Here is a 24,772-nt window from a genome sequence, read left to right as displayed (position 1 = left end):
CTTTGTATATTTTGTAACACTGTCTTTTCAATGTGTTCCAGTAGCTGAGCACATGCCACACCCCCTGTAAATATGTAAGTTAAACCCGGGCAGGGCTGTGGCCCTCTTTGCACACTGACTTTTTTTTTTTTTTAAATTGGATCCTTGTACCTGAATTGATTGTATTTTGGGTTTTTTTTTTACTGGTTGTGGGAAAGGAGCAATAAAAAAAGACAATCAAACCCCAAAGGAGTGTGTTGTTTTCAATTACAGAGAAACAGAGGCTTCCTGGATCTAGTTCCTGAAAATGTGGGGTCTCTTTCCTCAATTAACATCACAGCCCACCTCTCCATCACCAGGTCCAGCTATGTAATTTGTGGGACCCCTTGTTCAGGAAGCAGAGGGAAAGTGCCATTTATAAGGTACTAAATATAAAGCTTTTCTTCCTTCAGTGGCCTTTCTCTTGACTTAGGGCTTTTAAAAATGTTGCTGTATAGTGCTATTCTTTTTTTTCCTTTTTGCAATCGGTTTATTTCACTTAGCATAATGTCCTCAAGTTCATCCCTGTTATAGCATATATCAGAATTTTCTTCCTTATTTTTTTAAATATCAAGTTGGCTAACAGTGTATCCAGCATGCTCTTGGTTTGGGGGATAGATTCCCATGATTCACTGCTTATAGACAACACCCAGGACTCATCCCGACAAGTGCCCTTCTCAATGCCCATCACCCATTTTCTCCTCTCCCCCGCCCCTCCATCAACCCTCAGTTGGTTCTGTTTTGAGTATTGCTATTCTAAGAGGTTTAAATTTAAATTATTAGCATCAATTTTATGGTTCATCCTTGAATTGTGCAATGCCAGTTTTAATTTTTTTTTTTTTAATGTTTTATTTATTTCTAGGAGAGAGAGAGAGAGACAGCGTGAGCAGGGGAGGGTCAGAAAGAGAGGGAGTCACAGACTGAAACAGGCTCCAGGCTCTGAGCTGGCAGTCAGCACAGAGCCCGACGCGGGGCTCGAACCCACGAACCGTGAGATCATGACCCAAGTGAAAGTCGGACGCTTAACCGACTAAGCCACCCAGGCGCCCCTGTGCAATGCCAGTTTTAAATGTAAACATAAGCTTCTAACTCACATGTGGGACCACTGAAACTACACAATTCATATTTTGTAGCTCATACATGTATTTTTTTTCCTGTCAGAACAGTGGGAATGCTGCATAAAAGTCATTTTTCCTTTCTTTTCTTGATTGGAGCACATTCTACCAATACCCTACCTTACTGATAAGTAATGAGGCAGTGAAAAGAAGGCACAAGGGGTTGATCTTTCTATGTCGTCATCCCAGCCTAAGTGGGTGGCTAACACAGGCAAGTAGCACCAGTGAAAAGGGGTAAGATAGGGTTCCTTAGTCCTTTCTTTTGTTGTGTTTGAAGAAAATTCTGGTTTGAATGGAAAGCTGGTCTTCCTGAGGTTGTCAGTACCCCAGTGTACTCAGTTTCAGATATCGAGCACTTGTATGTGACATTAAGAGACTTGCTGCCCTTAGGCTTGTTGTGGATCTACCAGAATTCTGTCCTCATGGGGCATTACCGCTATTCTGTGTGAGTGGGGTGGCAAGGGACTGGGAGCACGCATCTTGCCCATTCTGCTCACCCACACGCCGCAGAGTTCCATCGGACTTCACTTACAAAACCGAGATGAAGATTTTCAGGACCCTGATGGCAGAGTGTTTCCCTTCCCAGTGTGGGATCCCCATGTGACTGCATGCTCAGAAAGCTGGCCATGTTCACCACCCCATGACAGTCACGGTGTTCAGAAAAAGTTGATTTAAATTAAGAAATGTGTGCAGAAGGACTATAAATTGGTAGCACCTCTCTAGAACAGCTGACGCATGTGCAGAGAGCTGAGTTGGCACTATAGAGTGACAATAAATTCAGGATTGGGATTGCTTGGGGAGCTGGGTCCCACTCCTGGCTATGTCATTTACTAGTTAAACTATTAACATTCCTCAATGTCAATCTGCTCACCTGGACTATGGGGCAGTAATGCATGGTTTCCTAAGATGATTAAAACTAGGCAATGTATATAAATGTTTAGCCCAGGGTTGGTTACTCTAAGTGTTTGGTATGTACAGTCATGCTTCAAACTACAGGGGACCTAACGTGACAGCTGTACCGGATACACTTTTGATGCTTGAGTGCGTTTTTCTCCTCTGAGTGTTTCCACAGTGAAATGCTGCTATCAACCCAAGACGCAGAGGCCAGAACAGGTCTTCGATTCCTTATCAAGATGAGGTGGATGAGTCATGTGACTCATCTCCAAATGGACCTGGGCCAGTTGCAAGACTAAGCTAAGAATCTGCAACCAGGAGACAGGATGCAATGAGCACTTCACGATTCAGAAACTTGTGCTATTCCTAAGAAAAGGCTCCCTTTCTAGTCCCAACCTAGGATGCAGAGGTAAGCATTGCTTTAAAAAGGTTTTGACATTATTTTTGTCTAAGGAAAAATCCACTAGTTACAGAAAGTTCACAAGTTGCCCTTGTCATTTTCTCCATCCCTCCCCATACTCCTGTCTGGTTTTCCAGAAACAACATTTCCAACTCCTTGGATGCTTGCTTTTGGTGTTTTGGTCCATAACCATCATATGATTGTAATGGGTTTTCCTTATGCATCTGTTCTTTGGTAAATGTTACTCACCTGTTATTCCCCTATTTTTTGGTAAATGAGGTTTATCTAACTAACACATTCCCCCACTGCCACCCATTTCCCAAATCAGTAGTCAATATTCACATCATTATGATTAACATGATTTACATTATGATGATGATGCAGAACATTATTTTCTTTAATTTTTTCCATCAGTGATGTCATATACTCATAAATATTTTTTCGCAATTGCTTCAAAGCGTCTGACAACCTTTTTGGTTTCTTTTCTTTTTTTTTTTTTCTTTAAACCGTTATCCTCTTGAGCCAGTATCGAAGAGCGTTTTGTCTGCTTTTTGAACACTTGTCTGTCATCTTTGGCTTTGCCCCTCTCCTTGGATGGATACCTTGTTTTCTCAAGTTCATATTTCATTATTTTACTGTCTAGTTTGCATGAATTACCAGAGAAAGTGTACAAAGGAAATGAAATTTTTGTGTCCATGTATGTATAGAAGTTCATTTTATCCTCACAGCCCAAGAAAACCCTTCCCAAATTACTGAGCTATAGTGTGAGCAAATAAAATGGTGGTCACTTATAAGGCACTAAGTTTTGATATTGTTTGTTACGCAGCACTAGATAACGGATACAGAACCAATTGTTCAAAGCAGAGCATTTTACTTAAGTCTAGTGTTTCTCCTGCACCACATTTCCTACCACCTGTCCTTCCTATCATCGCTTTTTTGGCTTAATTCCTTGAGAGAATAAATCCCTTCTTGCCTAGAGTGGTTGGAGCAGATCTACAGGTCCATCAGGGTGCATTATTTAAATTTTAGTTTCAGCTTAATGTCACTGGTGTGTCATATTAGTAGAAAAAATCATCCTCAGGTACTGGCTAATGTACGGCCTGTGAATAGAGTGTAAATTGTACTGTAAATTTATAGTGTAAATTATGCCTTCACATTTGGCTCAATTTGATTACATAGGATCCAATGGGGACCTGACATCTGCTGGTGGGGGTCCTGAGGTTGTAGTTTTACACTTTACAGAAGCTTGACTGAAGTCTTAGGGAGTCAGTAAATAATAAAATAATATTTCTTTCTTTCCTTAGAGAATTTGGAATCAATTTGAAAATAAGACATAGAAGACAGACTGATGGAGATGAAAATACACCTTTTATTACTAAGGAGCCTTTTATATCTTCAGGGTGGGAGAAAGCTTCTTAACATTCCATTGTTGAATTAAACCAATTTGCTTGGCCAATCACAGGCAGAGGTGAATGCTACAGGCACCCCCATGGGGTAGAGCCAGCCCAGAGAGTACTATCACAGCTGACCAAACTGAATGGGACCCTGTGTGTTCCAAAGCTGAGCATGATCCATTTCTCATCCCAGACTTACCCACCAGATAACTGGGACGCCCAGACTGTGACTGCCATGGAGGTCCCAGGGCAGCTGTGGGTCCCCACTAACACCATAGACGGAGTTGGAAGGCCACCTTCCACAGCTAACAGCACTTGAGACTCCTACATAGGTGTTTTCCGTGCATTACCTCATCGACTGTCACTGGAGCCTTAAGAGACAGGAGTCATTTATGGACGATTTAGTGAAGCAGATTCAGAGAACTTAGCTGATGGTCCAGGATTATAGGAATCAATACAGAGTCCAATGTCCCATCTGATGAACCATGCTGCCTTGTGACTCACTGACCTCCAGATTATAGGACAGGTTAGAGTCATTTTGGAGTTGAAGTGTCAAGGCATTGTGGAGTGTAGAAGCTTAGAGAGAGGGTGTGGAATAGTCTAAGAATAAGGAATAAAGAGTCTGGGACTCCAGTCTTATCCAATGTGATAAACATGTGCTGAATATGTACCACTTTCTGTATCACCCTCCCAAGGCCAACTCCCTTGCCATCACAGGTGCCCTGGTTTTGGCTCTCCACCACCCAGTGAAGTATGTGTGGGACATAACACAAAGCAAAGCAAACAAGTCACTCCCCAAGCATCCAGGGCTGAGGGGAAAAGAGCACCATGTTCTCGCCACAGACCATTCCAGAACCAGATGAGAACCTTGAGGTTTACTGGTGGAAGGAGAAAGGTCTCGCTTTTCTTCCTTCTGAAGTTTTAGGGCCAAGTAACCAATAGGGAAGCTTTACTCAGAGAACTGTTTGCATCCCGGGCCGTGATCTTACCCTTGACCTCCACCATTCTGTCTGAAAACAGGGAATCTTGTTCCTTCCTTGATCTTCCTAACACCCTCACTTTTGCTCCTCAAGAAAAAAAAGAAGAAATTAAGAATCTAGATGTGGTGGAAGAAGGACTTTTTTTTTTTTTAACAGAGCGGGAAGTTTGGGTATAAGCAGGCATCGTTGGTGGCAGACCAGGCTGATGTCACGGAACGTTGGCTGTGACTATTAGCTCCTGCTCCCCACTGCTTCAACCTGTTTCTGTCTCAACAGCAATCCAAGATGGGCATGCTTCATCTCTGACTCCGGTCTAGTGAGGTAGCTGCAGTGAACCCCTCAGAAAGTGAGGTGGTAATACTCTGCAACTGGGGACATGATCAAGCACTACCTGACTTGTGTCTGAAAAAAAGTAGCCGTGGCAGCAGAGAAAAAGGCTGTGCTTGGGAAACAACTGCTTTCCACTCTGAAAGCCGGTTGAATGATGTCTAAGATGGCTCCCTCACAAAGCTGCTGGCTGGGAGCTCGGCTGGGGCTATCAACCAGGTACCTTGGTTTTCTTTCATGTGGCCTCTCCATGCAGCATAGGCTTCACGGAGCATGGCGACTGGATTAAAAAAGGGAGAGTACCAAGAGTGGGAAAGAAGCTGCAAGTCTCTTAAAGCTTAGCTTCAGAAGTTACCCAGCATCACGTTCGCCACATTCCATTGGTCAAAGCAAGGGCGGTCCCAATTAAGGAGAGAGGAATGGACTCCACCATTCCACAGGAAGAATGGCAGAGGATCTGTCACCATCTTTGACCACCACACTAAATTTGTGACTTAAAGTGATCCTAAGANCTAGAAAACTTCTGAGTTTTTATAAGGAATCAAAGAAAGAACCTCCCATTGCAAAACTTTAAGAGACCAGAGGAGAAAAAGATAAAGCTGCAGTCTGGTTATATATAACAAGTCATATTAATTTAGTTTTTCAGTTATGATTATAAAAATAACAACAGGATTGAAATACATAAAGCAATATCCTGGAAATTGGGATAGAAGGAATTGATAAATGGAAAAAGTGTAGTCCAAAGTTTTAAACGAATTTTACCTTTTGATTATGAAAAGTTTCAAATATATAAAAAAGTAAACAGAAAAGCATCATGACTTCCTATGTACCTGTGCACGTAAGCTTCAACAATTATCAACTCAGAGCCAGTATCTTTTCACTTATACCCGAGCCTACTTCTGTTTTCCCCATATTTCTTTGAAAACCAGTCTCAAAGATCACATGATTTTATTCATAAATGTTTCAACATGTCTTTGTAAAATACAGGAATTCTTTAAAAAAATACATGGTGACAAGTATTAACAGATTTGTAGTGATGATTATTTCACAATAATACATTAGCAAATCATTACGTTGTACACCTGAAGCTGATACAATGTTATGTCAGTTATATCTCAATACAATTTTTAAAAATACTCAAATACCATTACCACATGTAAAAAAAATTAACTGGAATTCCTCAAAAGTAGTTGGACATTTTAATACATCTTTATTTGATAGGTCACACCGGAGAAAATGAATAAAGATATAAAGCTGCACTAACCAGTTTAGCTGAGAGTAACCACATTCGGCTGTTGAGAACTTGAAATGTGGCTAGCGGAACTCGGAAAGTGAAGTTTTAATTGTATTTAACTCTAATTAATTTTAATGTAATTTTTAAAATGATGCTTGATTCAGTATTGGCAAATTTTTTAAGGATGTTGAGAACAACCTAGGTAAGTGAGCCTACTTTTTCAACTATAAATTTCATGGAATCTAAATATCGATCATGTGTTCCTGATGACAATTTAGCATCTGAATTGAGATGCGCTGTGAATATAAGATATACACTGACTTGAAGACTGAATGGAGAAAAATAGACAATATTTCATTAATATATTTTATATTGACTACATGTTGAAATGATAATATTTTGGATATAGGGAGTTATTACACAGATATGCTAATTAATGTCACCTATTTCTTTTTACCTTTGAACATGGCTACTAGAAAATTTTAAATCCCATATGCTTTTTATGTATATTTCTATTGAATAGCGTGGAGATAGAAAGTCTGGATGATATAATCAATAAGGTCAATTTAACAAAGAAAATTTCAATAAATTTCCCAAAGCACAAATTATTCAAAGCACTCTCTAACTAATTTAATAACACAACTAGAATCAAGAAAAAGACTCAACCCTATGAAAATAACAAAAAAAATTGCATTGCAAAGTAGAAGTGGACAGTCCTATATTTTTATTTTTTATTTTATTATTTTATTTTTGAGAGATAGAGTGTGAGTGGGGAAGGAGCGGAGAGAGAAGGAGACACAGAATCTGAATTCAACGGGGGGAAAAATTCCCATTGACAGTAGTACCAAAGTTTTTAGCTCTCTAGGAATAAACCTAGGAAGAAATGTGAAAAGAGAAGGAATCAAAATTAATGTTTATTTATTTTGAGAGAGAGAGAGAGCGAGCGAGCACATGAGCAGGGGAGGGGCAGAGAGAGAGGGAGACAGAATCCGAAACAGGTTCCAGGCTCTTAGCTGTCAGCAGAGAGCCCGACGCGAGGCTCGAACCCATGAACAGTGAGATCATGACCTGAGCTGGAGTCAGTCACCTAATGAATGGACTGAGCCACCCAGGCGCCCCAGGAATCAAAATCATATATATAATATAACCTTCACTAAGTTTATTAGAGACAGTGAGCAACTTTTTAAGTACTTTCTTAAACTTTTGATTTAGCATAAGCTAAATTTTACAATCAGGAGAAGATAAATAACAACGAAGATAAAAGTTCCTGGAAAGAGAGCGCGCGCCTGGGAAGAACCGGTGGGAAGTTTGCAGTGTCGGGAGGGGAACGTTGGGAAAGGAATGACCTGAAACCGAGTGCAACGACTTCTCAGGAAATTCTACTTCCTGGAATATGTCTGTCTTCATCCAGAGATGAATGTGACTGACTGTCAGAATCCTGCAGGGCAAATTCCTCCGTGAGTCAAGCTGAAACCGGCCGCAATTAGCCGGCTATAAAGGCCGAGGACAGCGTGCCGAGCGATAACGTTTTTCCAACTGGGTGAGGTCCCCGATCCCGGAGAGAGTGACCGGGGCCCCAGCTTTTCACAGCGAGACGTGGTCCCAGCCCACGGCAAGAATGAGTCTTTTCGGGCCAACTTTATTATTTACTTCCGGTTTCCTAGTGACAACTTGGGGAGAGGGCAAAAGACATTGTGTGTGTCTGTGTGTGTATACAAAAAAGTCACTATATTTTCCAGACATTTCCTTTAAAAGTCACCCTCTGTCTTGGGTAACAGGAAGTCTGGCTCCCTCCCATTAACTTTTTTTTTTTTTTTTAATGTTTATTTATTTTCAGAGAGAGAAAGAAAGAGTGGAAGCAGGGAAAGGGCAAAGGGAGAGAGGGAAAAAGAATCCCCGAGCAGCCTCAGCAGCCAGCATACAGTGAGCATGCAGCCCAGTGCAGCCCAGTGCAGCCCAGTGCAGCCCAATGCAGCCCAATGCAGCCCAATGCAGCCCAGTGCAGCCCGATGCAGGGCTTGAACTCACGAATTGTGAGATCATGCCCTGAGCTGAAATCAAGAGCAGGATGCTTAACTCACCGAGCCACCCAGGCTTCTGAGGGTCTCTTGGAGGGCTTGCACCTTCTGGTCATGATGGGTCATCTTTGCCTTTCACTAAACTGCACCTTCTGTCTCCTTTTCCAAGCTCCTGGTCGACACATTGCTACTTATTTGGTGCCACTTCACCTTTCTGTTTATGTCTCCAGAGCGCCAGGACTAGCTCTTTAAAGTCACAGGCTTTCCTAAAAACTTGAAGATCGTTGAGTTTCCCAAGAAGGAAAACTTTCATCTCAACTCAGTCCCTGAGCCACATGTGATCACCTGGAGGGCCTCCTTGTCCGGCTGTCTCCTGGGCTTACGTCCCCGGTGCTCAGCCGGCTCCTTCCTCCCAGATCTCAGCCTCAATTCATTTCTCCCTCCCCCTAAACACAGGGACCTCCAAACTCCCTCTGCCCCACGTGTCCATAGAGGAAGCCCCTAGTCAATGAACACCTTAGCAAGCCAAGGCGGACACGTTTGCTCTTCACTGCACACAATGGTGGAGCCCTTTCTTCACAATTGCGGTGTCCAGGCTAGGCCTTGGCATAAATATGATGAAGTTCTTCTCCACGGGAAGCAGTACCCTCCAATCCCCTATTTCTGGGATGACTTCTGTGGGTCGCTTACTCCAGGAAGGTTTTCAACTCTGCAGAACCAGTCCAAACGATCACCCAGGCCCCATCCCAGTGATGGTGATTCAGCTGTTGAAGCCCTGGAATCTACATGTTTAGAAAACTCCCCAAGTAACTCTGATGCAGATGATCCTCAAATCATATTTATAAGACCTCTGTCGGGGGGCGCCTGGGTGGCCCAGTCGGTGAAGCGTCCAACTCTTGATTTCGGCTCAGGTCATGATCTCACAGTTCGTGAGCTCGAGCCCCACGATGGGCTCTGTGCTGACAGTGCAGAGGCTGCTTGGGATTCTCTCTCTCTGCCCCTCCCCTGCTTGTACTCTCTCTCTCTCTCAAAATAAATAAGTAAACTTAAAAAAAAGTTTATAAGATCTATGCCCCCAGCCGAGTGCAAAAATTAAGACTCTTTTAACACAACTTGCCAGCCCTTCTCATTCCCCTTCCTTCCTCTCCTTTCCTCTTCCTCCTCCTGCTGTCTACACACACAAAGGTTAGTCATTTCTGGGTGGAAAGAAATAATGATAAAGAAAATTATATGTAATTATAAATACTATATATTTATTTATAGTATGTGTTTATAATTATATAGTCACATATAAGAATTTATTAAAATTATAAATACATATGTATTTATCTCTCCTTCCAATTTTTGACCTTGAACTTAACAGTATTTGGTCACAAAATTATAAAGAAATGCAAACCTCCAATGACCCCCAAGAAGTATGTCAGTTGGGAAATTGAGTTTGTCCCCTTGCTCAAAGATAAGGCTTCATCTCTCAATATCTTATCTTAAGTCCCAAGTGACAGTACTGACCAAGGACAGGACGTTCTTATGACTTTGGCCTGCTGAGCTCCAAAGTTGGAAAGGGGAAAAGTGCTCAAGGTGGAAGGTCACCTGCCTCGGATCTGGAGGGTAGGACCTGGATCATTTGTTTCCTCTTTCCCTCTCCGTCTCTCACCTTCCTGTCCTTCCTCCTGGGGCCTCTGTGGCACCTGGTGAGCTGGTCCCTCTCTGATGCTCCCATTCAGAGGCATGACTCTGATCGTGGTACCCTCACCCGGGAAGCAGGTAAGGGGACCAATAAACCTTTCTTCAAGGGAGCATCGGGACAAGTGAATGAAAATGCTCTGAGTGCCCTGCAAACCATATGCCAGTCACTCGCGCAGTTATCTCTTCTTTCCACAGAACCTTAGTAAATTCCGCTGTGTCAGGAGGTGCCCTGAGCACCTGATGCACAGACGACAGACGTGTGTTCCTGCTTCCAAGAAGCTTCAACCATCCAGAGAGGGAGACAAAGTCAGGGCAGGAGGAGCCAGTCCAAACTGGGAGCTACTCCTGTCCCCTCCTTAAGGGTGCTGTGACCAGAGGCAAGTTATTTAACCTCTGGGACCCACGGGCTTCTATCTCAGAACTGTGGGGGTAGCATTTTCACAGGGTGGGTGTATGGATTAAATGAAATTTCCACAAACCTCAGGAATTGGCATTGGCCCTTTAAAATGTTGGCTCCATCGGGGCGCCTGGGTGGCTTAGTTGGTTAAGCTTCCGACTTTCGCTTAGGTCATGATCTCGCGGTTCGTCGGTTCGAGCCCCACGTCGGGCTCTGTGCTGACTGCCAGCTCAGAGCCTGGAGCCTATTTCAGTCTGTGACTCCCTCTCTCTCTGACCCTCCCCTGCTCACGCTGTCTCTCTCTCTCTGTCTCCTAGAAATAAATTAAAAAAAAAAATGTTGGCTCCATCTCCCCACAAGCTGTGAAATTAGTTTATTCACATCGCCATCCACTTTTCGCATCATCCTAAGTGGCAATCTTTGTGAAATCTCGGGTTTGGTGTGTGAGTCCTGTTTTTTGTTTCCTAATGGACATTATAGCAAATGCATAGCTGTTAACATTTTTAAAGTTCATGTGGGTCAGAAACATTTCCTGTGCTCCCAGGGATATAAATACTCTGCTTAGGACAATGAGTTTCATCGTTATAGCACCTAGCACGTTGCTTGCTGTTGATGCCGAGGAGGGAAGAGGACCCCATGTCTTCGAGGTGGGGGTGGGGAAGCAAACAGGGTGATATCTGAACATAGCACTGAAGACTGAGCTGTCTGCCGCTGGACATGGGCACCAGGAGAGGGCTTGAGGGAGGCGGGAGGGGAAAAGGGAGGTGCTTTCCAAGAAACGGGAACAAAGGCCAGGATCAGAAGGGGGACCTTAGAACTTTGAGGGATTGCTGCAAAGGCTGCCTGTAAAAAAATGAGCCCGGAGAGATAGATAAGGTGGCTCAGAAAAAGATACAGGAGGACATGCATGCTATCTGAGGAGTTTGGACTTGATCCTGATGGATATAAGGAAACTTGCTGAGAAGTCATGTATTCCTATTTACAGCCTAAGAAGATCTCAGAGAATGTTGAGTGGCTCAGTGCAGAGGCCTCCACAGGCTCTATGCACCAAGGCTGCCTGATAAATCTGTAAAAATACCTCTCAACCTTCCATGTCGTCATTCACTCATTGGTGCTTCCAAAGAATGCAGCCCACATGGTCCTATTAGTTTATTTCAGTGCAAATGAGCACTTTGCTTCTGATATCAGCTTCTACTGCCCAGAAGAGCTATGGCTGTTCAATGGTCATTCACCGGGCGCTGTCTGCAGTTATCTCTTTCTCCGTGCGCCCTCCACAACCAGGGGCAGCAGGCCTGTCAATTTCCCCTTTTCAGTAGTCATCAAATCTTGTCCCTCCTCATATCCTTCCGTCCTTGCAATTCAGGCTTTTTGCATCTCTGGCCTCAGGGCTCTGGAATGGGCTTCACACCAGTCTCCCACCCTGGTCACACCTGTATTCTTAAATGTAGGTATCTACCCAAACCATGAGCGACTCTTGAATTCTGAGAACAAACTGAGGGCAGATGGGGTGGGGGGAGGGGAAGGGAGATGATGGGCATGGAGGAGGGCACTTGTGGGGATGAGCACTGGGTGTTATACGGAAACCAACTTGACAATAAACTATTAAAGAAAACAAAATAAAAGGTAGGTATCTATAGGGTCCCAAGCAAATCTTTTACTAAGTCCCTGTTTCCTCCTCCGTCAAATGGAGATAACATATTCATACATCTGCCTCAAAGGGTTGTTGTGAGGATTACGTGATGAGATACTAAATGTACAACATTTTGCTTTACTGCATGGCGCATGGTAGACATTCAGTAAAGGTTAGGTATTATTATAGGCCTTTCTCCACCTCCCTTCTGTAATCTATGGCTGCCTAAAATACCAAACTCTGCAAATAAATAAATTGACCTGGTATTAGTCATCAGCCTCTTGGAAGAGTCTGTGGGAGTCTGTCCTCTGAGTGCAGAGATCTTCCATCAACCCTGAGTAGACATGGGCTGGCCAGTAGGCTGATGCCTTTCAGGATTAAAGCGTGGATCTATCATTCTCCCACTCCCAGCTCAACCTTCCAGCAAGGGAGAAATCTCCCTCTTTGACCTCTTGGTTAGCCCCAGCCCTAAATTACTAAAGTATATGCTCATTAGCTGTTATGAGCTAATTCTTCCATGTCCTGACTAGCCTTAGAGTGCCGATTACACAGGCAACCGCAGATCCACTGAGTGAGATCCTGGGGTTTGGGAGGGTGGCAGAGGGCAGGAATAAGGCATTATTCTATCAGGGCGTGATGGGGACAGACACCTCTGACATGAAACACTCACGTCCAGCACGAGTAGAAGCTTCTCTTACAGCACTGGATGATGCATGGGCATGGAGTGGGAGTGAGGTGGAAGAAGAGAACAGAGAGAAATCTCAGATTTCCCAGTCCTCTTTCCTGGCCAGTATTTTAGAACTCCTTTCAAATCAGTGGGTTAATGTAGCACAGCGAGGCCATATCAGGCTGGTCCCAGATTGGTGCTTGGGATTAATGTATCATGAAAGAAATCAAGAAAGTGGCCAGAGACCAGTTAGAAAGTCAGTGGTGGCGGTGGGGATAATAGTCAGCAGGGATTTCACACCCCTGCAGGGCTTTCAGTCTGCCCTGGGGCTCTTCTTCCCCCTTCCCCATCCCCTCAACTGACCAACAATTTTGTTTGTTTGTTTGTTTTTTGTTCTTTCTTTTTTTTTATTTTAATGCTTTATTTATTTCTGAGAGATAGAGAGAGACAGCGTGAGCAGGGGAGGGTCAGAGAGAGAGGGAGACACAGAATCCGAAGCAGGCTCCAGGCTCTGAGCTAGCTGTCAGCACAGAGCCCGATGCGGGGCTCGAACCCACGAACTGTGAGATCATGACCTGAGCCGAAGTCAGACCTCTCACCCTTATCCCTCTCAAGATCTTGGCCCAGAGAGCAACTTTGAGGAGGGAAAGTTATGCAGTGTACCGGGAGCTTAGGAGTTTGGGGAAATGCTAGACTGGGTTTGAATTCTGGATTTGCCACTGACCGTCTATGAGGTATTGGTCAAGGCACTTAACCTCTTCGAATCTCAGTTTCCCCAGCTGCAACATGGGACCATGTTGATACATCCTGAAGACGCAAGGGTAAATGTATTAGTGTTTGCAAAGCACCTGACAGTAGATTCCACTGATGCTTGTTACACTCAAGTTAATTCTGTCTCACTTTTTTTTGTCAAATGAGTCACAGTTTATCTTTTGTTTATAAAGCAAAAATTCAGTTTATTCATCTGTGTGTGACACAGTACACAAGAGGTAAATTGTTTCACATCATAAGTTTCACTTCCAACTCCTTGGAATGTTCATTTCTCGGGCTAAAAGGAGAGACTAGACAAGAGAGGCAGGCAATGTTTGGCAAATGAAATAAAGATGGGGAGGGAGCAGTGCTAACATCATTCTCTCAGGGCTGGGCATAAGGGAATGGCTAGTCACAAGCTGTTTTCTAGAACTGTTAGCTGGAAACAAAGCCACGCCCTTCCTGGGACAGGAGTCACCCTTTAAGTCTTGCTGATTGCAGTACTACAGGGACTTGCCATACTTCTCGAACTCAGACCTAATTTTCAACATGTCCACCTAACTTTAAGAGACCATGATTCTAAACAGAACTTTATTGCGAATCCCCTTGCCCTGCATGGAGTAGTACAGTCGGTCAGCAAAACAGACGGTCTTATTCTGAGTACACTGGACCAGGTTCAGGAAAGCATTTTCCAGGTTTCTCCGTTGACTTCCTTCTTAATGCTCCCCAATGTGTCATAAGGGCTGTAGCCCCTGTATCTGTCAAATACTTTCTGGAGATGACAGCTTCTGCTAGGTCATGATGCTGATCCACTCGGGCACATCTGTTCCTTTCCTATTCACTCCAGGATCATAGAGCTCCTGGGCATCTTGGGCAGTCAGTTCACAGTCAATGACAGAGCCATCCTTTACTCTTCTACCTTTTGCAAGGGCAACCATCAGCTTGTGGAAGTCACCAGATGTGTTAGAAATTATGTCCTCCAAATCAATCTTATACACTTCCTTGTAGACTTTGTTCATTTCTTGAAGCTCTTGGCTGGTCCTTGAGCAGATGATCTCAATAAGGGAGTCCTCATCAGTCCCCAGTGCCTACATGGAGGCTTTCAGCTCAGAAACATCATACTGAGCAGGTGTTTTCAATAGGCTCCAAATCTAGCTCTCTAGGTGGCCAGACAAGGCTGACTTCAGTGCAAATGCAAGTTCTATTTTGGTCCTTCTCTGGTAGGCGAAGGCAACGTCCTGTCTCTTTTCAGTACTGCAGTTGGTTAAAATGTTGACAATGGTGATCTCACCCATACCTTTGATCTTGATGGCCATTTCAACATTCAGAACATCATGCTCAGGATCAAAATTGGTGTACACTTTGACCGACCCATATGCACTTGGGGGTGTGGAATGATTACCGTCCAAGCTGAGCTTGCAGAGAACTTCATGAACAGCAGAAATTTTGAAAGAAGCTGGGCTGGGCACTGAGAGCTGTGAGTGTCCTCAGTTGTGGAGCCAATAGTTTATTCTTTATCATCTTAATAGGAATGAAGGAGAAAGTGTTTATGTCAGGACTTTTTGAGGAAGCTTTCTAGTGGGTTGTTGGGCAAGAATAATAATGATGATGATAGACAACATACATGGAACATTCACTGTGTGCACAGCCCTGTTCTAAATTCTTTACATGGACTACCTCATCTACTCACCCAGCAGCTGTGTGAGTTAGGGACTAATGTCATCCTTACCTTGCAGACGAGAAGACGTGCCCACATCCTCTAGAGAGTGTGCCCACCTTTTTATTCCTGCTGAATTATTCCTTTGTCTGTTACAGAGTGGCTTTGGTCTTCTAGTGGTTTTTAAAAAAGAATTTATTAAGGTGAAATTCATATCGCATAAAATTAACCATTTTAAAGTGAACAACTCAGTGGCATTTAGCACATGCATGATGTACAATCCCCACCTCTATCTAGTTCCAGAACATTCCCATCACTTTAAAGTCAAACCGCTTGCCCATTAAGCAGTTTCTTCTTGTTACACCTTCCAACCCCTGGCAACTGCCTATCTATCTTTTTTTTTAAATAAATACCCCAAATCCATTTTATTATTTGTCACTGGGGGAGATATCATTTCACAGAAGTAACTATCTAATGCTGCATAATAAGTACCCCAAAACTTACTGGCTTAAAACATGAATGATCACTTCTTATCTCTCAGTGTCTGTGGGAAAGAAATTCAGACAGGGCACCGCAAGGTTGGCTTGTCTCTGCTCCATGTCTGGGACTTCGGCTAGAAGTGTCAGAGTCTGGGAGATGGGATGATGCCCCTTCACCACCTATCTGAGTGATGCTGCTTGTTAGCTGAGAGCCCTACTGGAGAGGTCAGCCAGAATGTGCCGTGTCGTGCCTCCACAGGGCTTGGGCTTCCTTTCTATGGATTTTTCCATTCTGAATATTTCATGTGAATGGAATCATACAGTATGTGACTTTTTGTTTATGACTTTTTTCACTTAGTGTCATGTTTTCAATGTTCATCCATACTGTGATATGCATCACTACCTTTTTATGACTGAATAACCCACTGTATGTACGTGTCACAAATTGCTTACCTTTTCATCCATTGGTGGAGATTTAGGCTGTTTCTACCTCTTGGTTATTATAAGTGAATGCTTGACTGAAATAAGACCTCCTTCTGACTTGAGGTAGTCAATGAACATGAAATTATAAATAAAACTACTTGGGAAGGACTCCACATTTATAATGTATATGCCACATCAGATTTCCTGTGGATTAAGAAGGAAATAGGATTCATGCTTTCTAAGTATTCACTGTATGCTAGTGTATTCATGTCCACAATTTTGCTTTCTCATTTAATCCTTGCAACAGCCTATGATGTAGATAGTCTGATGCCCATTTTACAGATGTGAAAACTGAGGCAAAAGGAAATTAAGTCTCTTGCTCAAGGCAGATCTGTAAGAAATGTAAAAGCCAGGATTTTAGCCCAGATCATATGGCTTTAAAGTCCACACACTCTCTTTTAAAGAGTGGAAAAGAAAGTTTAGTTCAAATGCAATGAAAAATAAAAACAAGCTAAAAATTATTCAATTAATTTAAACTGGAATTTCTTTTGCCTATGTATATTTAAGCCACTGGAACTGAAATATTATATGGCCTTTAGTAAACTACAACAGAACTCTATTTAATAGAATTTTAGTGCCTGTTGGAGAGTCACTTGACTCTTTTATCTAAAATCAATTTGGAGAGGCAGTTTTTTCTTCCTCCTTACCCTGACCAGATGCCCAAGAGATTTTCAGAGCTGTCCCTAACCTGGAGCTGAAAGTTCTCACTCCAAGTTCTAGAAGTTCTAGATTCTACCAGAGGATACCATGAGTGCTTCTGATTTTAATTCTTCAAGGTGAGAACAGGTAGAAGAGGTCTGGTTACCAAGGATCTCAGTGCGACAGTCCAGCAGTGGGAAGCCAGCTGCTGAGCTCTCAAATGCAGCTTTACCCCTGGAAGCCAGAGTTGCTGTGACTTCTGCTGGAAATCCAAACATCTTAAGCAAAGTGGTCATGCCAGTCCCAGCCTGAGATGCTGAACAGAGCCAGATGTATACAGCAAGTTTTAAACTGTATCCTTTCAATGATCTAGCAATTCTATTTCTGTGAATTTACCCCAGGAAAATTGGTATGGAAACTACAGATTTAACTACAAGGATTTTTTTTCTCAGAATTTTTGTAATAACCAAAAATCAGAGATAACCTAAATATTCCATAAGGCAGCATTGGATAAGCCAAATACAATATAGCCATGAAATGTAATACAATCTAGCCATTAAAAGTATGGTAAAGAAAAATTAAGTTTTTGACATAAAAAGTTGTCTTGTTAAGTGAAAACAAGAGTTAAGTCAAAAACATTTGCAAAGCAGTACTGATTGCTAATCTAGCTTCATCTATCTACCCCCAAAGCCTCGAAGTATATTAACAATAGGAGTTCTCAGCTAGGGAGATTATGGAGATTTTTGTATTTTCTCATGTTCTCTAGATTTTTTTTTTTTTGTAACTTACATATTACTTTTGTTTGGTTAAAAAAATATATATATATATTTATTTAAACGAAAATTAAAATGGAGCTAGAATCTCATAGCTTTGTTTGGAGAAAACATAAGATCCCATTACTCTAATAGAGTTTGCTTTCCAGAGGATGAGACCTGTGAGACTGATCAATCTAGAGAGCTGAGAGCAGATGGTATTCTGGCTGTGACAGTCCTTTTCTGAGGACCACTACCTGCTATGGAATCAGGCTCTTGTGGTTGGTATGTCTCCCGAGTAGCTAAAGAGCAGGTATCAGTCATCTCAGTGAGTGTAGGAAGGACCTAATGCCTTGCACCGAAGTCCCATTTATCACATGTTTGTTAATTAATTGATAGAGCATCTTGACCCCCTTTAGAGGTCCCTCCAAGAAGCAGGAAGAAGATCTATTGATAACCTACTCAATGGTCATTAACTGCTTCAAATAGTAAAGGTCTGACAGTCTTTGAAACCACTCATAAAGATGAAGCATTTCCTTTTCTTTTATGCTTCATTTGTATTCATACTTGGCATTAGGGCACTGGCACTGACTTGGGGTTATGAAGTCTTCTACTCCTGAAAGCTCATGACACTATTGGCTTTCAAGTATATGAAAACAGCAACCACACAACAGGGGGTCTGGAGGTGGACAGGTGCACACTTCCATTATGCTCTGCACCCAACCTGAAAGATGAGATGATCTTGGGTGAATTATTCATCTATCTGGGTCTTGGTGTCTGCATTTTACAAACAGGAATAACAGGATTACTGGAAGATTCAAAACATGTGCCCCAATCTCTGTCTCAGAGTACTTGTTTTTTTGTTTTTTAAATGTCTCCTTCCCTCCTGGTCAGAGGCTTTATTTTAAGTAAATGTATGGTGTTTTCAAATTTTTAAAAATTCATTCCCCAAAGCAAGACTGCCATCCACCAACTGGATGACTTTGGGTATGTTAAGTAATTTGTCAATGCCTCAGCCCCTTCATTTATAAAATGGGAATAATAGTAAAACTACTTAATAGGGCTTTTCTGAAAATTGAATAAGTTAAAGTATCTAAAGCCCTTAGAATAATGCTTGTCTATATAGGAGACATATACTATTGTATAAATAGTAGTAGTATTAATATTATTATTATCATTATCATGTTCTCCTCGTTCTTTAAGCAAGAGAAAAAAGGCACAATTTACACACAATGTCCACAAAACAATAATATACCAAAGAGTAGATATAGCAAATGATTTGCTAAACCTTTATAATAAAAAGTATAAACCCTCATTGAAAGGAAGATGATCATGAATAAATGATGTATACCATGTTCATGGATAGGGAGACTGATTAGCATAAATTTATATTTCAAGTCTCTATTTCAAGGCTCCAAATATTTCAAGATCTCCAATCTGTAAATTACCTCACTTAAAAATTCTTTTAGAGGGGCACCTGAGTGGTTCAGTTGGTTAAGTGTCTGACATTGGCTCAGATCATGATCTTATGGTTTGTGAGTCTGAGTTCCACATCAGGCTCTCTGCTGTCAGAACAGATCTCACTTCAGATGCTCTGTCCTCCACCTCTTTGCCTCTCCCCTACTAGTGTTCTTTCTCTCTCTCTAAAATAAATAAACATTTAAAAAATCTTTTAAAAATTCTTTTAGAAAAGCAAAGGGACAGAAATGAGTTAGTTGAGACAAATTTGAAGAAAAAAAAGAGAAGTGACTTGCCTTACCAGACAAATACCAAGATTACAGGTACCATCCCTCACCCCCTACCCTGTGTAGTCAAAAATCTTCATATAACTTTTGACTCACCCAAAAGCTAACTATTAATAGTCCACTGTTGACCAGAAGCCTTGCTGATAACGTATGCATAACGTAGGCAGGTGATTAACACATAATTTGTGTGTTATATGATTATAGACTCTATTCTTACAATAAGAAAGAAAGAAAATGTTATTAAGAAAATATAAGGAAGAGAAAATACATTTACAATATTTTACAATATCAAAAAAAATCCACGTATAAGTGGACCTGCACAGTTCAAACCTGTGTTGCTTAAGAGTCGACTGTAATTATAGACATAGAGCAGTTCGACATTGAGGTAAACAGACTTGATTCTCTTCCATTGTGTTAAAAATGTGCTGGGATATTGATCCTGTCAACTCTTGAGTGATCTTGGGGAGGGGTCCTGGGGGGGCCTAGAGCAGGTGAAGTCCCAGGAGAGACCACCAATATGCAAATCAAAGATGATCTTGATGTATTCATGATGCGAAAGGTTATGAACACTGGAATAGACAAGCAGACTAGAAAGAACTCAAATAGATTCTCATGTACATAGAGATTTTATTAGCTCCAAGAATGCCATTAATAATCCAGAGAGAATTATTGAATACGTGGTAAGTAAGTATATATATACATAAACATATATATACATACATATGTATATGTTATAATATAGTTATAACTATAATATATATAACTATATGTAATAACTAACTACATATATAGAGAATAAACTAAAATTGCTTTTTTACCTAACACCATGACAATAATCAATTTCAGATGAATTGAAAACTAAATGGTAAAAGGCAAAATCTTACAAATTTTAAACAGAAAACCCAGGAGAAATATTTTGATGACATCAGACCAGAGAAGAATTTAGCCAAAGTAGTGATAGGCATAGAATAGAAAACCCATGGTGGGGATGGGGTTCCTGGCTGGCTCAGTCGGTAGAGTGTGTGACTGTTGATCTCTTGATCTTTGGGTTTTAAACTCAAGCCCGAGCCCCATGTTGGGTGTAGAGATTACTTAAAAACAAACAAACAAACAAACAAACAAAAACCATGACTATAGTAAAAAAAATTAAGGAACGACCTGGAGAAAGATTTACAGCTTATATCACAAAGAGCTAATTTCATGAAGAAATAAAAGCCTTCTTGCAAATCAATAAGGTACTAATAATTTGATATGAACAAATAGATCACAGAAAAATATATGCAAGTAGTCTTTAAAAAAACTAAACTTTTTTTTTTTTGGAACGTGAATGAGGTATTTATTTTTTTTATTTTTTTATTTTTTACAAATAGTTTATTGTCAAATTAGTTTCCACATAACACTCAGTGCTCATCCCCACAAGTGCCCTCCTCCATGCCCATCCCCCCTCCCCCCCACATCCATCAGTCCTCAGTTTTTGTCAGCATTCAAGAGTCTCTCATGGTTTGCCTCTCTCCCTTTCCCCCACCATTTCCGCCCTTCTTCTCCCCCTTGTTCCTCCGTCAAGTTCCTCCTAATCCTCCTATACGTGCAAACATAGGATATTTGTCCTTCTCTGCCTGACTTATTTTGCTCAGCATAACACCCTCAAGGTCCATCCATGTTGCTACACATGGCCAGATTTCATTGTTTCTCATTGCCATGTAGTATTCCATGGTATAGATAAACCACATCTTCTTGATCCATTCATCTGTTGATGGACACTTAGGCTCTTTCCATGTTTTAGCTATTGTGGAGAGTGCTGCTATGAACATTGGGGTACATGTGCTCCTATGCATCAGCATTTCTGTATCCCTTGGGTAAATTCCTAGCAGTGCTATTGCTGGGTCATAGGGGAGTTCTATTGTTAGTTTCCTGAGGAACCTCCACACTGTTTTCCAGAGGGGCTGTACCAGTTTACATTCCCACCAACAGTGTAGGAGGGTGCCCGAAAAAAACTAAGCTTTTTACTTCAATCTCACTAATAGTAACAGATAACGTAAATGATTTTCATTACTACATTGAGATTCTATTTTGTACTTATCAGATTGGTAAAAATCCAGAAGACTGATTTACGATATCATCTATGGTATAGAAAACAGACTCTCTTACAGTGCTGTGGAGAGCAAATTTTTACAACACCTATAGAAGGAATTTGTCCCTGTCAATAGATGCAGAAAAAGCATTTGACAAAATACAGCATCCCTTCTTAATAAAGACTCTAGAGAAAGTCGGGATAGAAGGAACCTACTGAAACATCATCAAAGCCATCTATGAGANGGACACTTGTGGGGATGAGCACTGAGTGTTATGTGGAAACTAATTTGACAATAAACTATTTGTAACAAAAAAAAGAAGGAATTCGTCAATATCTATCAAAAGTACAGTTGCATATACCCTTTGACCATGTATTTCCATATCTAAGAATTTGTTCCCTAGGCATATATACATACATGTGTATAATGATAAAAGAACAAGGTTACTCAGTGCAACATTGTTTGTATTCACAAAAATTGGCAAACTACCAAATATTAATCAGTAACTGTTTAATGTTAATTATAACACATTCATTCTATGGAATACTGGAGCTGTAAAATGTAAACTCTTTAGTGCTGATACAGAATAATCTTCAAGGTATAGATAAAGGGTGAAAAAAACCTAAGACACACCACACACAACACTGTATACAGTATGTTAACATTGATGTTCAAAGCTGAAAATGTTTGTAGTTTGTTTTTATGTGCATAAATAATTTGGAAGGATACCAAGGGAAACTAGGTGACCGAGAAAGAGCCAGAGGAGACTAGTCACTATAGGCCCTTTGAGCATCTTTAATTTTAAGGTGTATGTATGGTCTCTCAAGTAAAAGATTAATATATTTATGTGGAATTTGAGAAACAAAACAAATGAACATATGGGAAGGGGGGAAAGGAGAGGAAGCAAACCCTAAGAGACTCTTGATGATAGAGAACAAACTGAGGGTTGAAGGAGAGAGGTGTGTGTGAGGGGGTGGTGGGCTAAATGGGTGGTGGGCATTGAGGAGGCATTTGTTGGGATGAGCACTGGGTATTGTATGTAAGTGATGGGTCACTAACTTCTACTCCTGAAATCACTATTATACTTCTATGCTTTTTGTTTTTTTAAATGTTTTAATATTTATTTATTTTTGAGAAAGAGAGACAGAGTGTGAGCAAAGTAGGGGCAGAGAGAGAGGGAGACACAGAATCCAGGTTCCAGGCTCTGAGCTATCAGCACAGAGACCAATAAGGGCTCAAACACACAAGTTGCATGCTCAACCCACTGAACCATCCAGGCTCCCCACACTTATTTGTTAACTAGAATTTAAATGAAAAATTGAAGAAAAGAATGAAATAATTATTATTACTATTCTAAAAAAGATTAATATATTTAAAATTTAGCAAATTAACTACATTGAAATTCAAAAAATATTTTTAAGATGATTTCTTTATTTTGAGAGAAAGAAAGAGAGAGAAAGAGCAGGGAAAGGGCAGAGAGAGGAGGAGAGAGAGAATCCCAAGCAGGCTCCTCACTGTCAGCATGGGGCCTGAAACAAGGCTCGGTCTCAGGAACTGTGAGATTATGACCTGAGCTGAAATCAAGAGTTGGACACTCAACTGACTGAGTCTCCCAGGCACTCCAAAATTTAAAATTTCTATATAATTAAAGACATCATTAACAAGGTGAAAAGATAAGTCATATACTGGAGGAATGAATATATTTTCAATACATGTAATTGCCCAAAGATTGGGATCCAGAGTTTCAAGTCCATAAGAAAAAGACAAATAACCAATATGAAAATGGACACGTCAGACGCCCAAAACATCCACAGAAGAAGAAACATGCCTGCTCAGCTGAATATTTTCTTATAGTTTATTGTCCAGTTGGTTTCCATATAACACCCAGTGCTCATCCCAACAAGTGCCCTCCTCCATGCCCATCACCCCCCTTCCCCTCTCCTCTACCCCCATCAGCCCTCAGTTTGTTCTCAGCATTCAAGAGTCTCTCATGGTTTGCCTCCCTCCCTCTCCCCACCTATTTTTCCCCTTCTTCTCCCGCATCGTCCTCCGTTAAGTTCCTCCTAATCGACCTATATGTGCAAACATATGGTATCTGTCCTTCTCTGCCTGACTTATTTCGTTCTCAGCTGAATATTAAAAGTCACTTCTAACAATCAGAAAACTATAAATTAAAATGAGCTGCCATTTTACTGCTATTAGATTAGAAAATATGAACAATCCCAAGGGTGGGTGAGAATAGAAGGTATGGGGAACTCTCATATCCTGTGGCTGGCAGTGTAAATGAGTAGCACCACACTGGAGAAGCACACAGGAATCAAACAGAAAATACACACACCCTTCGACACAGTAGTTGTACTTTTTAGTACTTTTCACAGAAAAGTTCTGGCAAATATGCATGAAGAAACGTGGGCAGAAAATATCCATTGATGTACTGTTTGTACTAACAAAAACCAACAGGAAAATGAATAACTAATGGTACAATTACACAATAAAATATATTGCAATATTCGTATATGTAGCAACATGGATAAAGCCCAAACACATCGAGTGGGACGAAAAGCAAATTTTAGAAGGATATTATGTAAATAAAATTTTAAAACATTCACAGTAATTCTATATAATGTTTGCGTTTATTTACATATATAGTAAACATTAAAAAAATACACTGGTATGAAAAATACTAAATTCAAGCAATGGTTTCCCCTGAATATAGAGGAAGGACGCTTGTAGGTCATATTCCGGCTCTTGACTTAGACTCAGGTCATGATCTCACAGTTCGTGGGTTCTAGCCCTACACTGGGCTCTGTGTTGAGAGTGAAGAGGCTGCTTGGGATTCTCTCTCTCTCCCTTTCTCTCTACCCATCCCCTACTCATGCGTTCTTTCTCTCTCTCCCTTTTATTTTTTTTAAATTTTTAACATTTATTTATTTTTGAGAGAGAGACACAGAGAACAAGCAGGTGAGGGGCAGAGAGACAGGGAGACCCAGAATTTGAAGCAGGCTCCAGGCTCTGAGCTGTCAGCACTAAGCCCAACGTGGGGCTCGAACCCATTAACTGTGAGATCATGACCTGAGCCAAAGTTGGATGCTTAACCGACTGAGCCATCCAGGCACCCTGCTCTCTCTCTCTCTTTCAAAATAAATAAACTTAAAAAAAAAAAGCAATCACTGAAAGAAAAAAAGGTAACATTTTACAAAACTGGTTGGTGGGTACACGAATATCATTTCCTATACTTTTATAATGTTCGAAATAATTCGTTAAAATAAACAGAATGCAGTAGGGGCTTAGTGTTGAGTATGAAAGAACAGATTTTTTGGGTCAGTGTTTTATCTCCCAGCACTACTATTTGGAAGCACTGGGACCCTGGACAAGTCCCATTATCTCTTCAAACCTCATTTCACCCAGCTGCAAAATGGGGAATAATTATAAGAA

The 24,772-nt window shown here is 41.2% G+C and overlaps 1 pseudogene; it reads right to left on the bottom strand.

Moving 5' to 3' along the window:
- Window positions 1-13,720: 13,720 nt before the first annotated feature.
- LOC144241924 (annexin A2 pseudogene) lies at window positions 13,721-15,937 on the bottom strand (annotated as a pseudogene).
- Window positions 15,938-24,772: the final 8,835 nt, after the last annotated feature.

This window comes from Crocuta crocuta, unplaced genomic scaffold, assembly GCF_008692635.1.
Source record: "Crocuta crocuta isolate KB4526 unplaced genomic scaffold, BGI_CrCroc_1.0 scaffold57, whole genome shotgun sequence".
In the NCBI taxonomy this organism is placed as follows: domain Eukaryota; kingdom Metazoa; phylum Chordata; class Mammalia; order Carnivora; family Hyaenidae; genus Crocuta; species Crocuta crocuta.
Note: the sequence above shows the minus strand (reverse complement) of the source record. Positions and strands in the feature narration are given on the sequence as shown.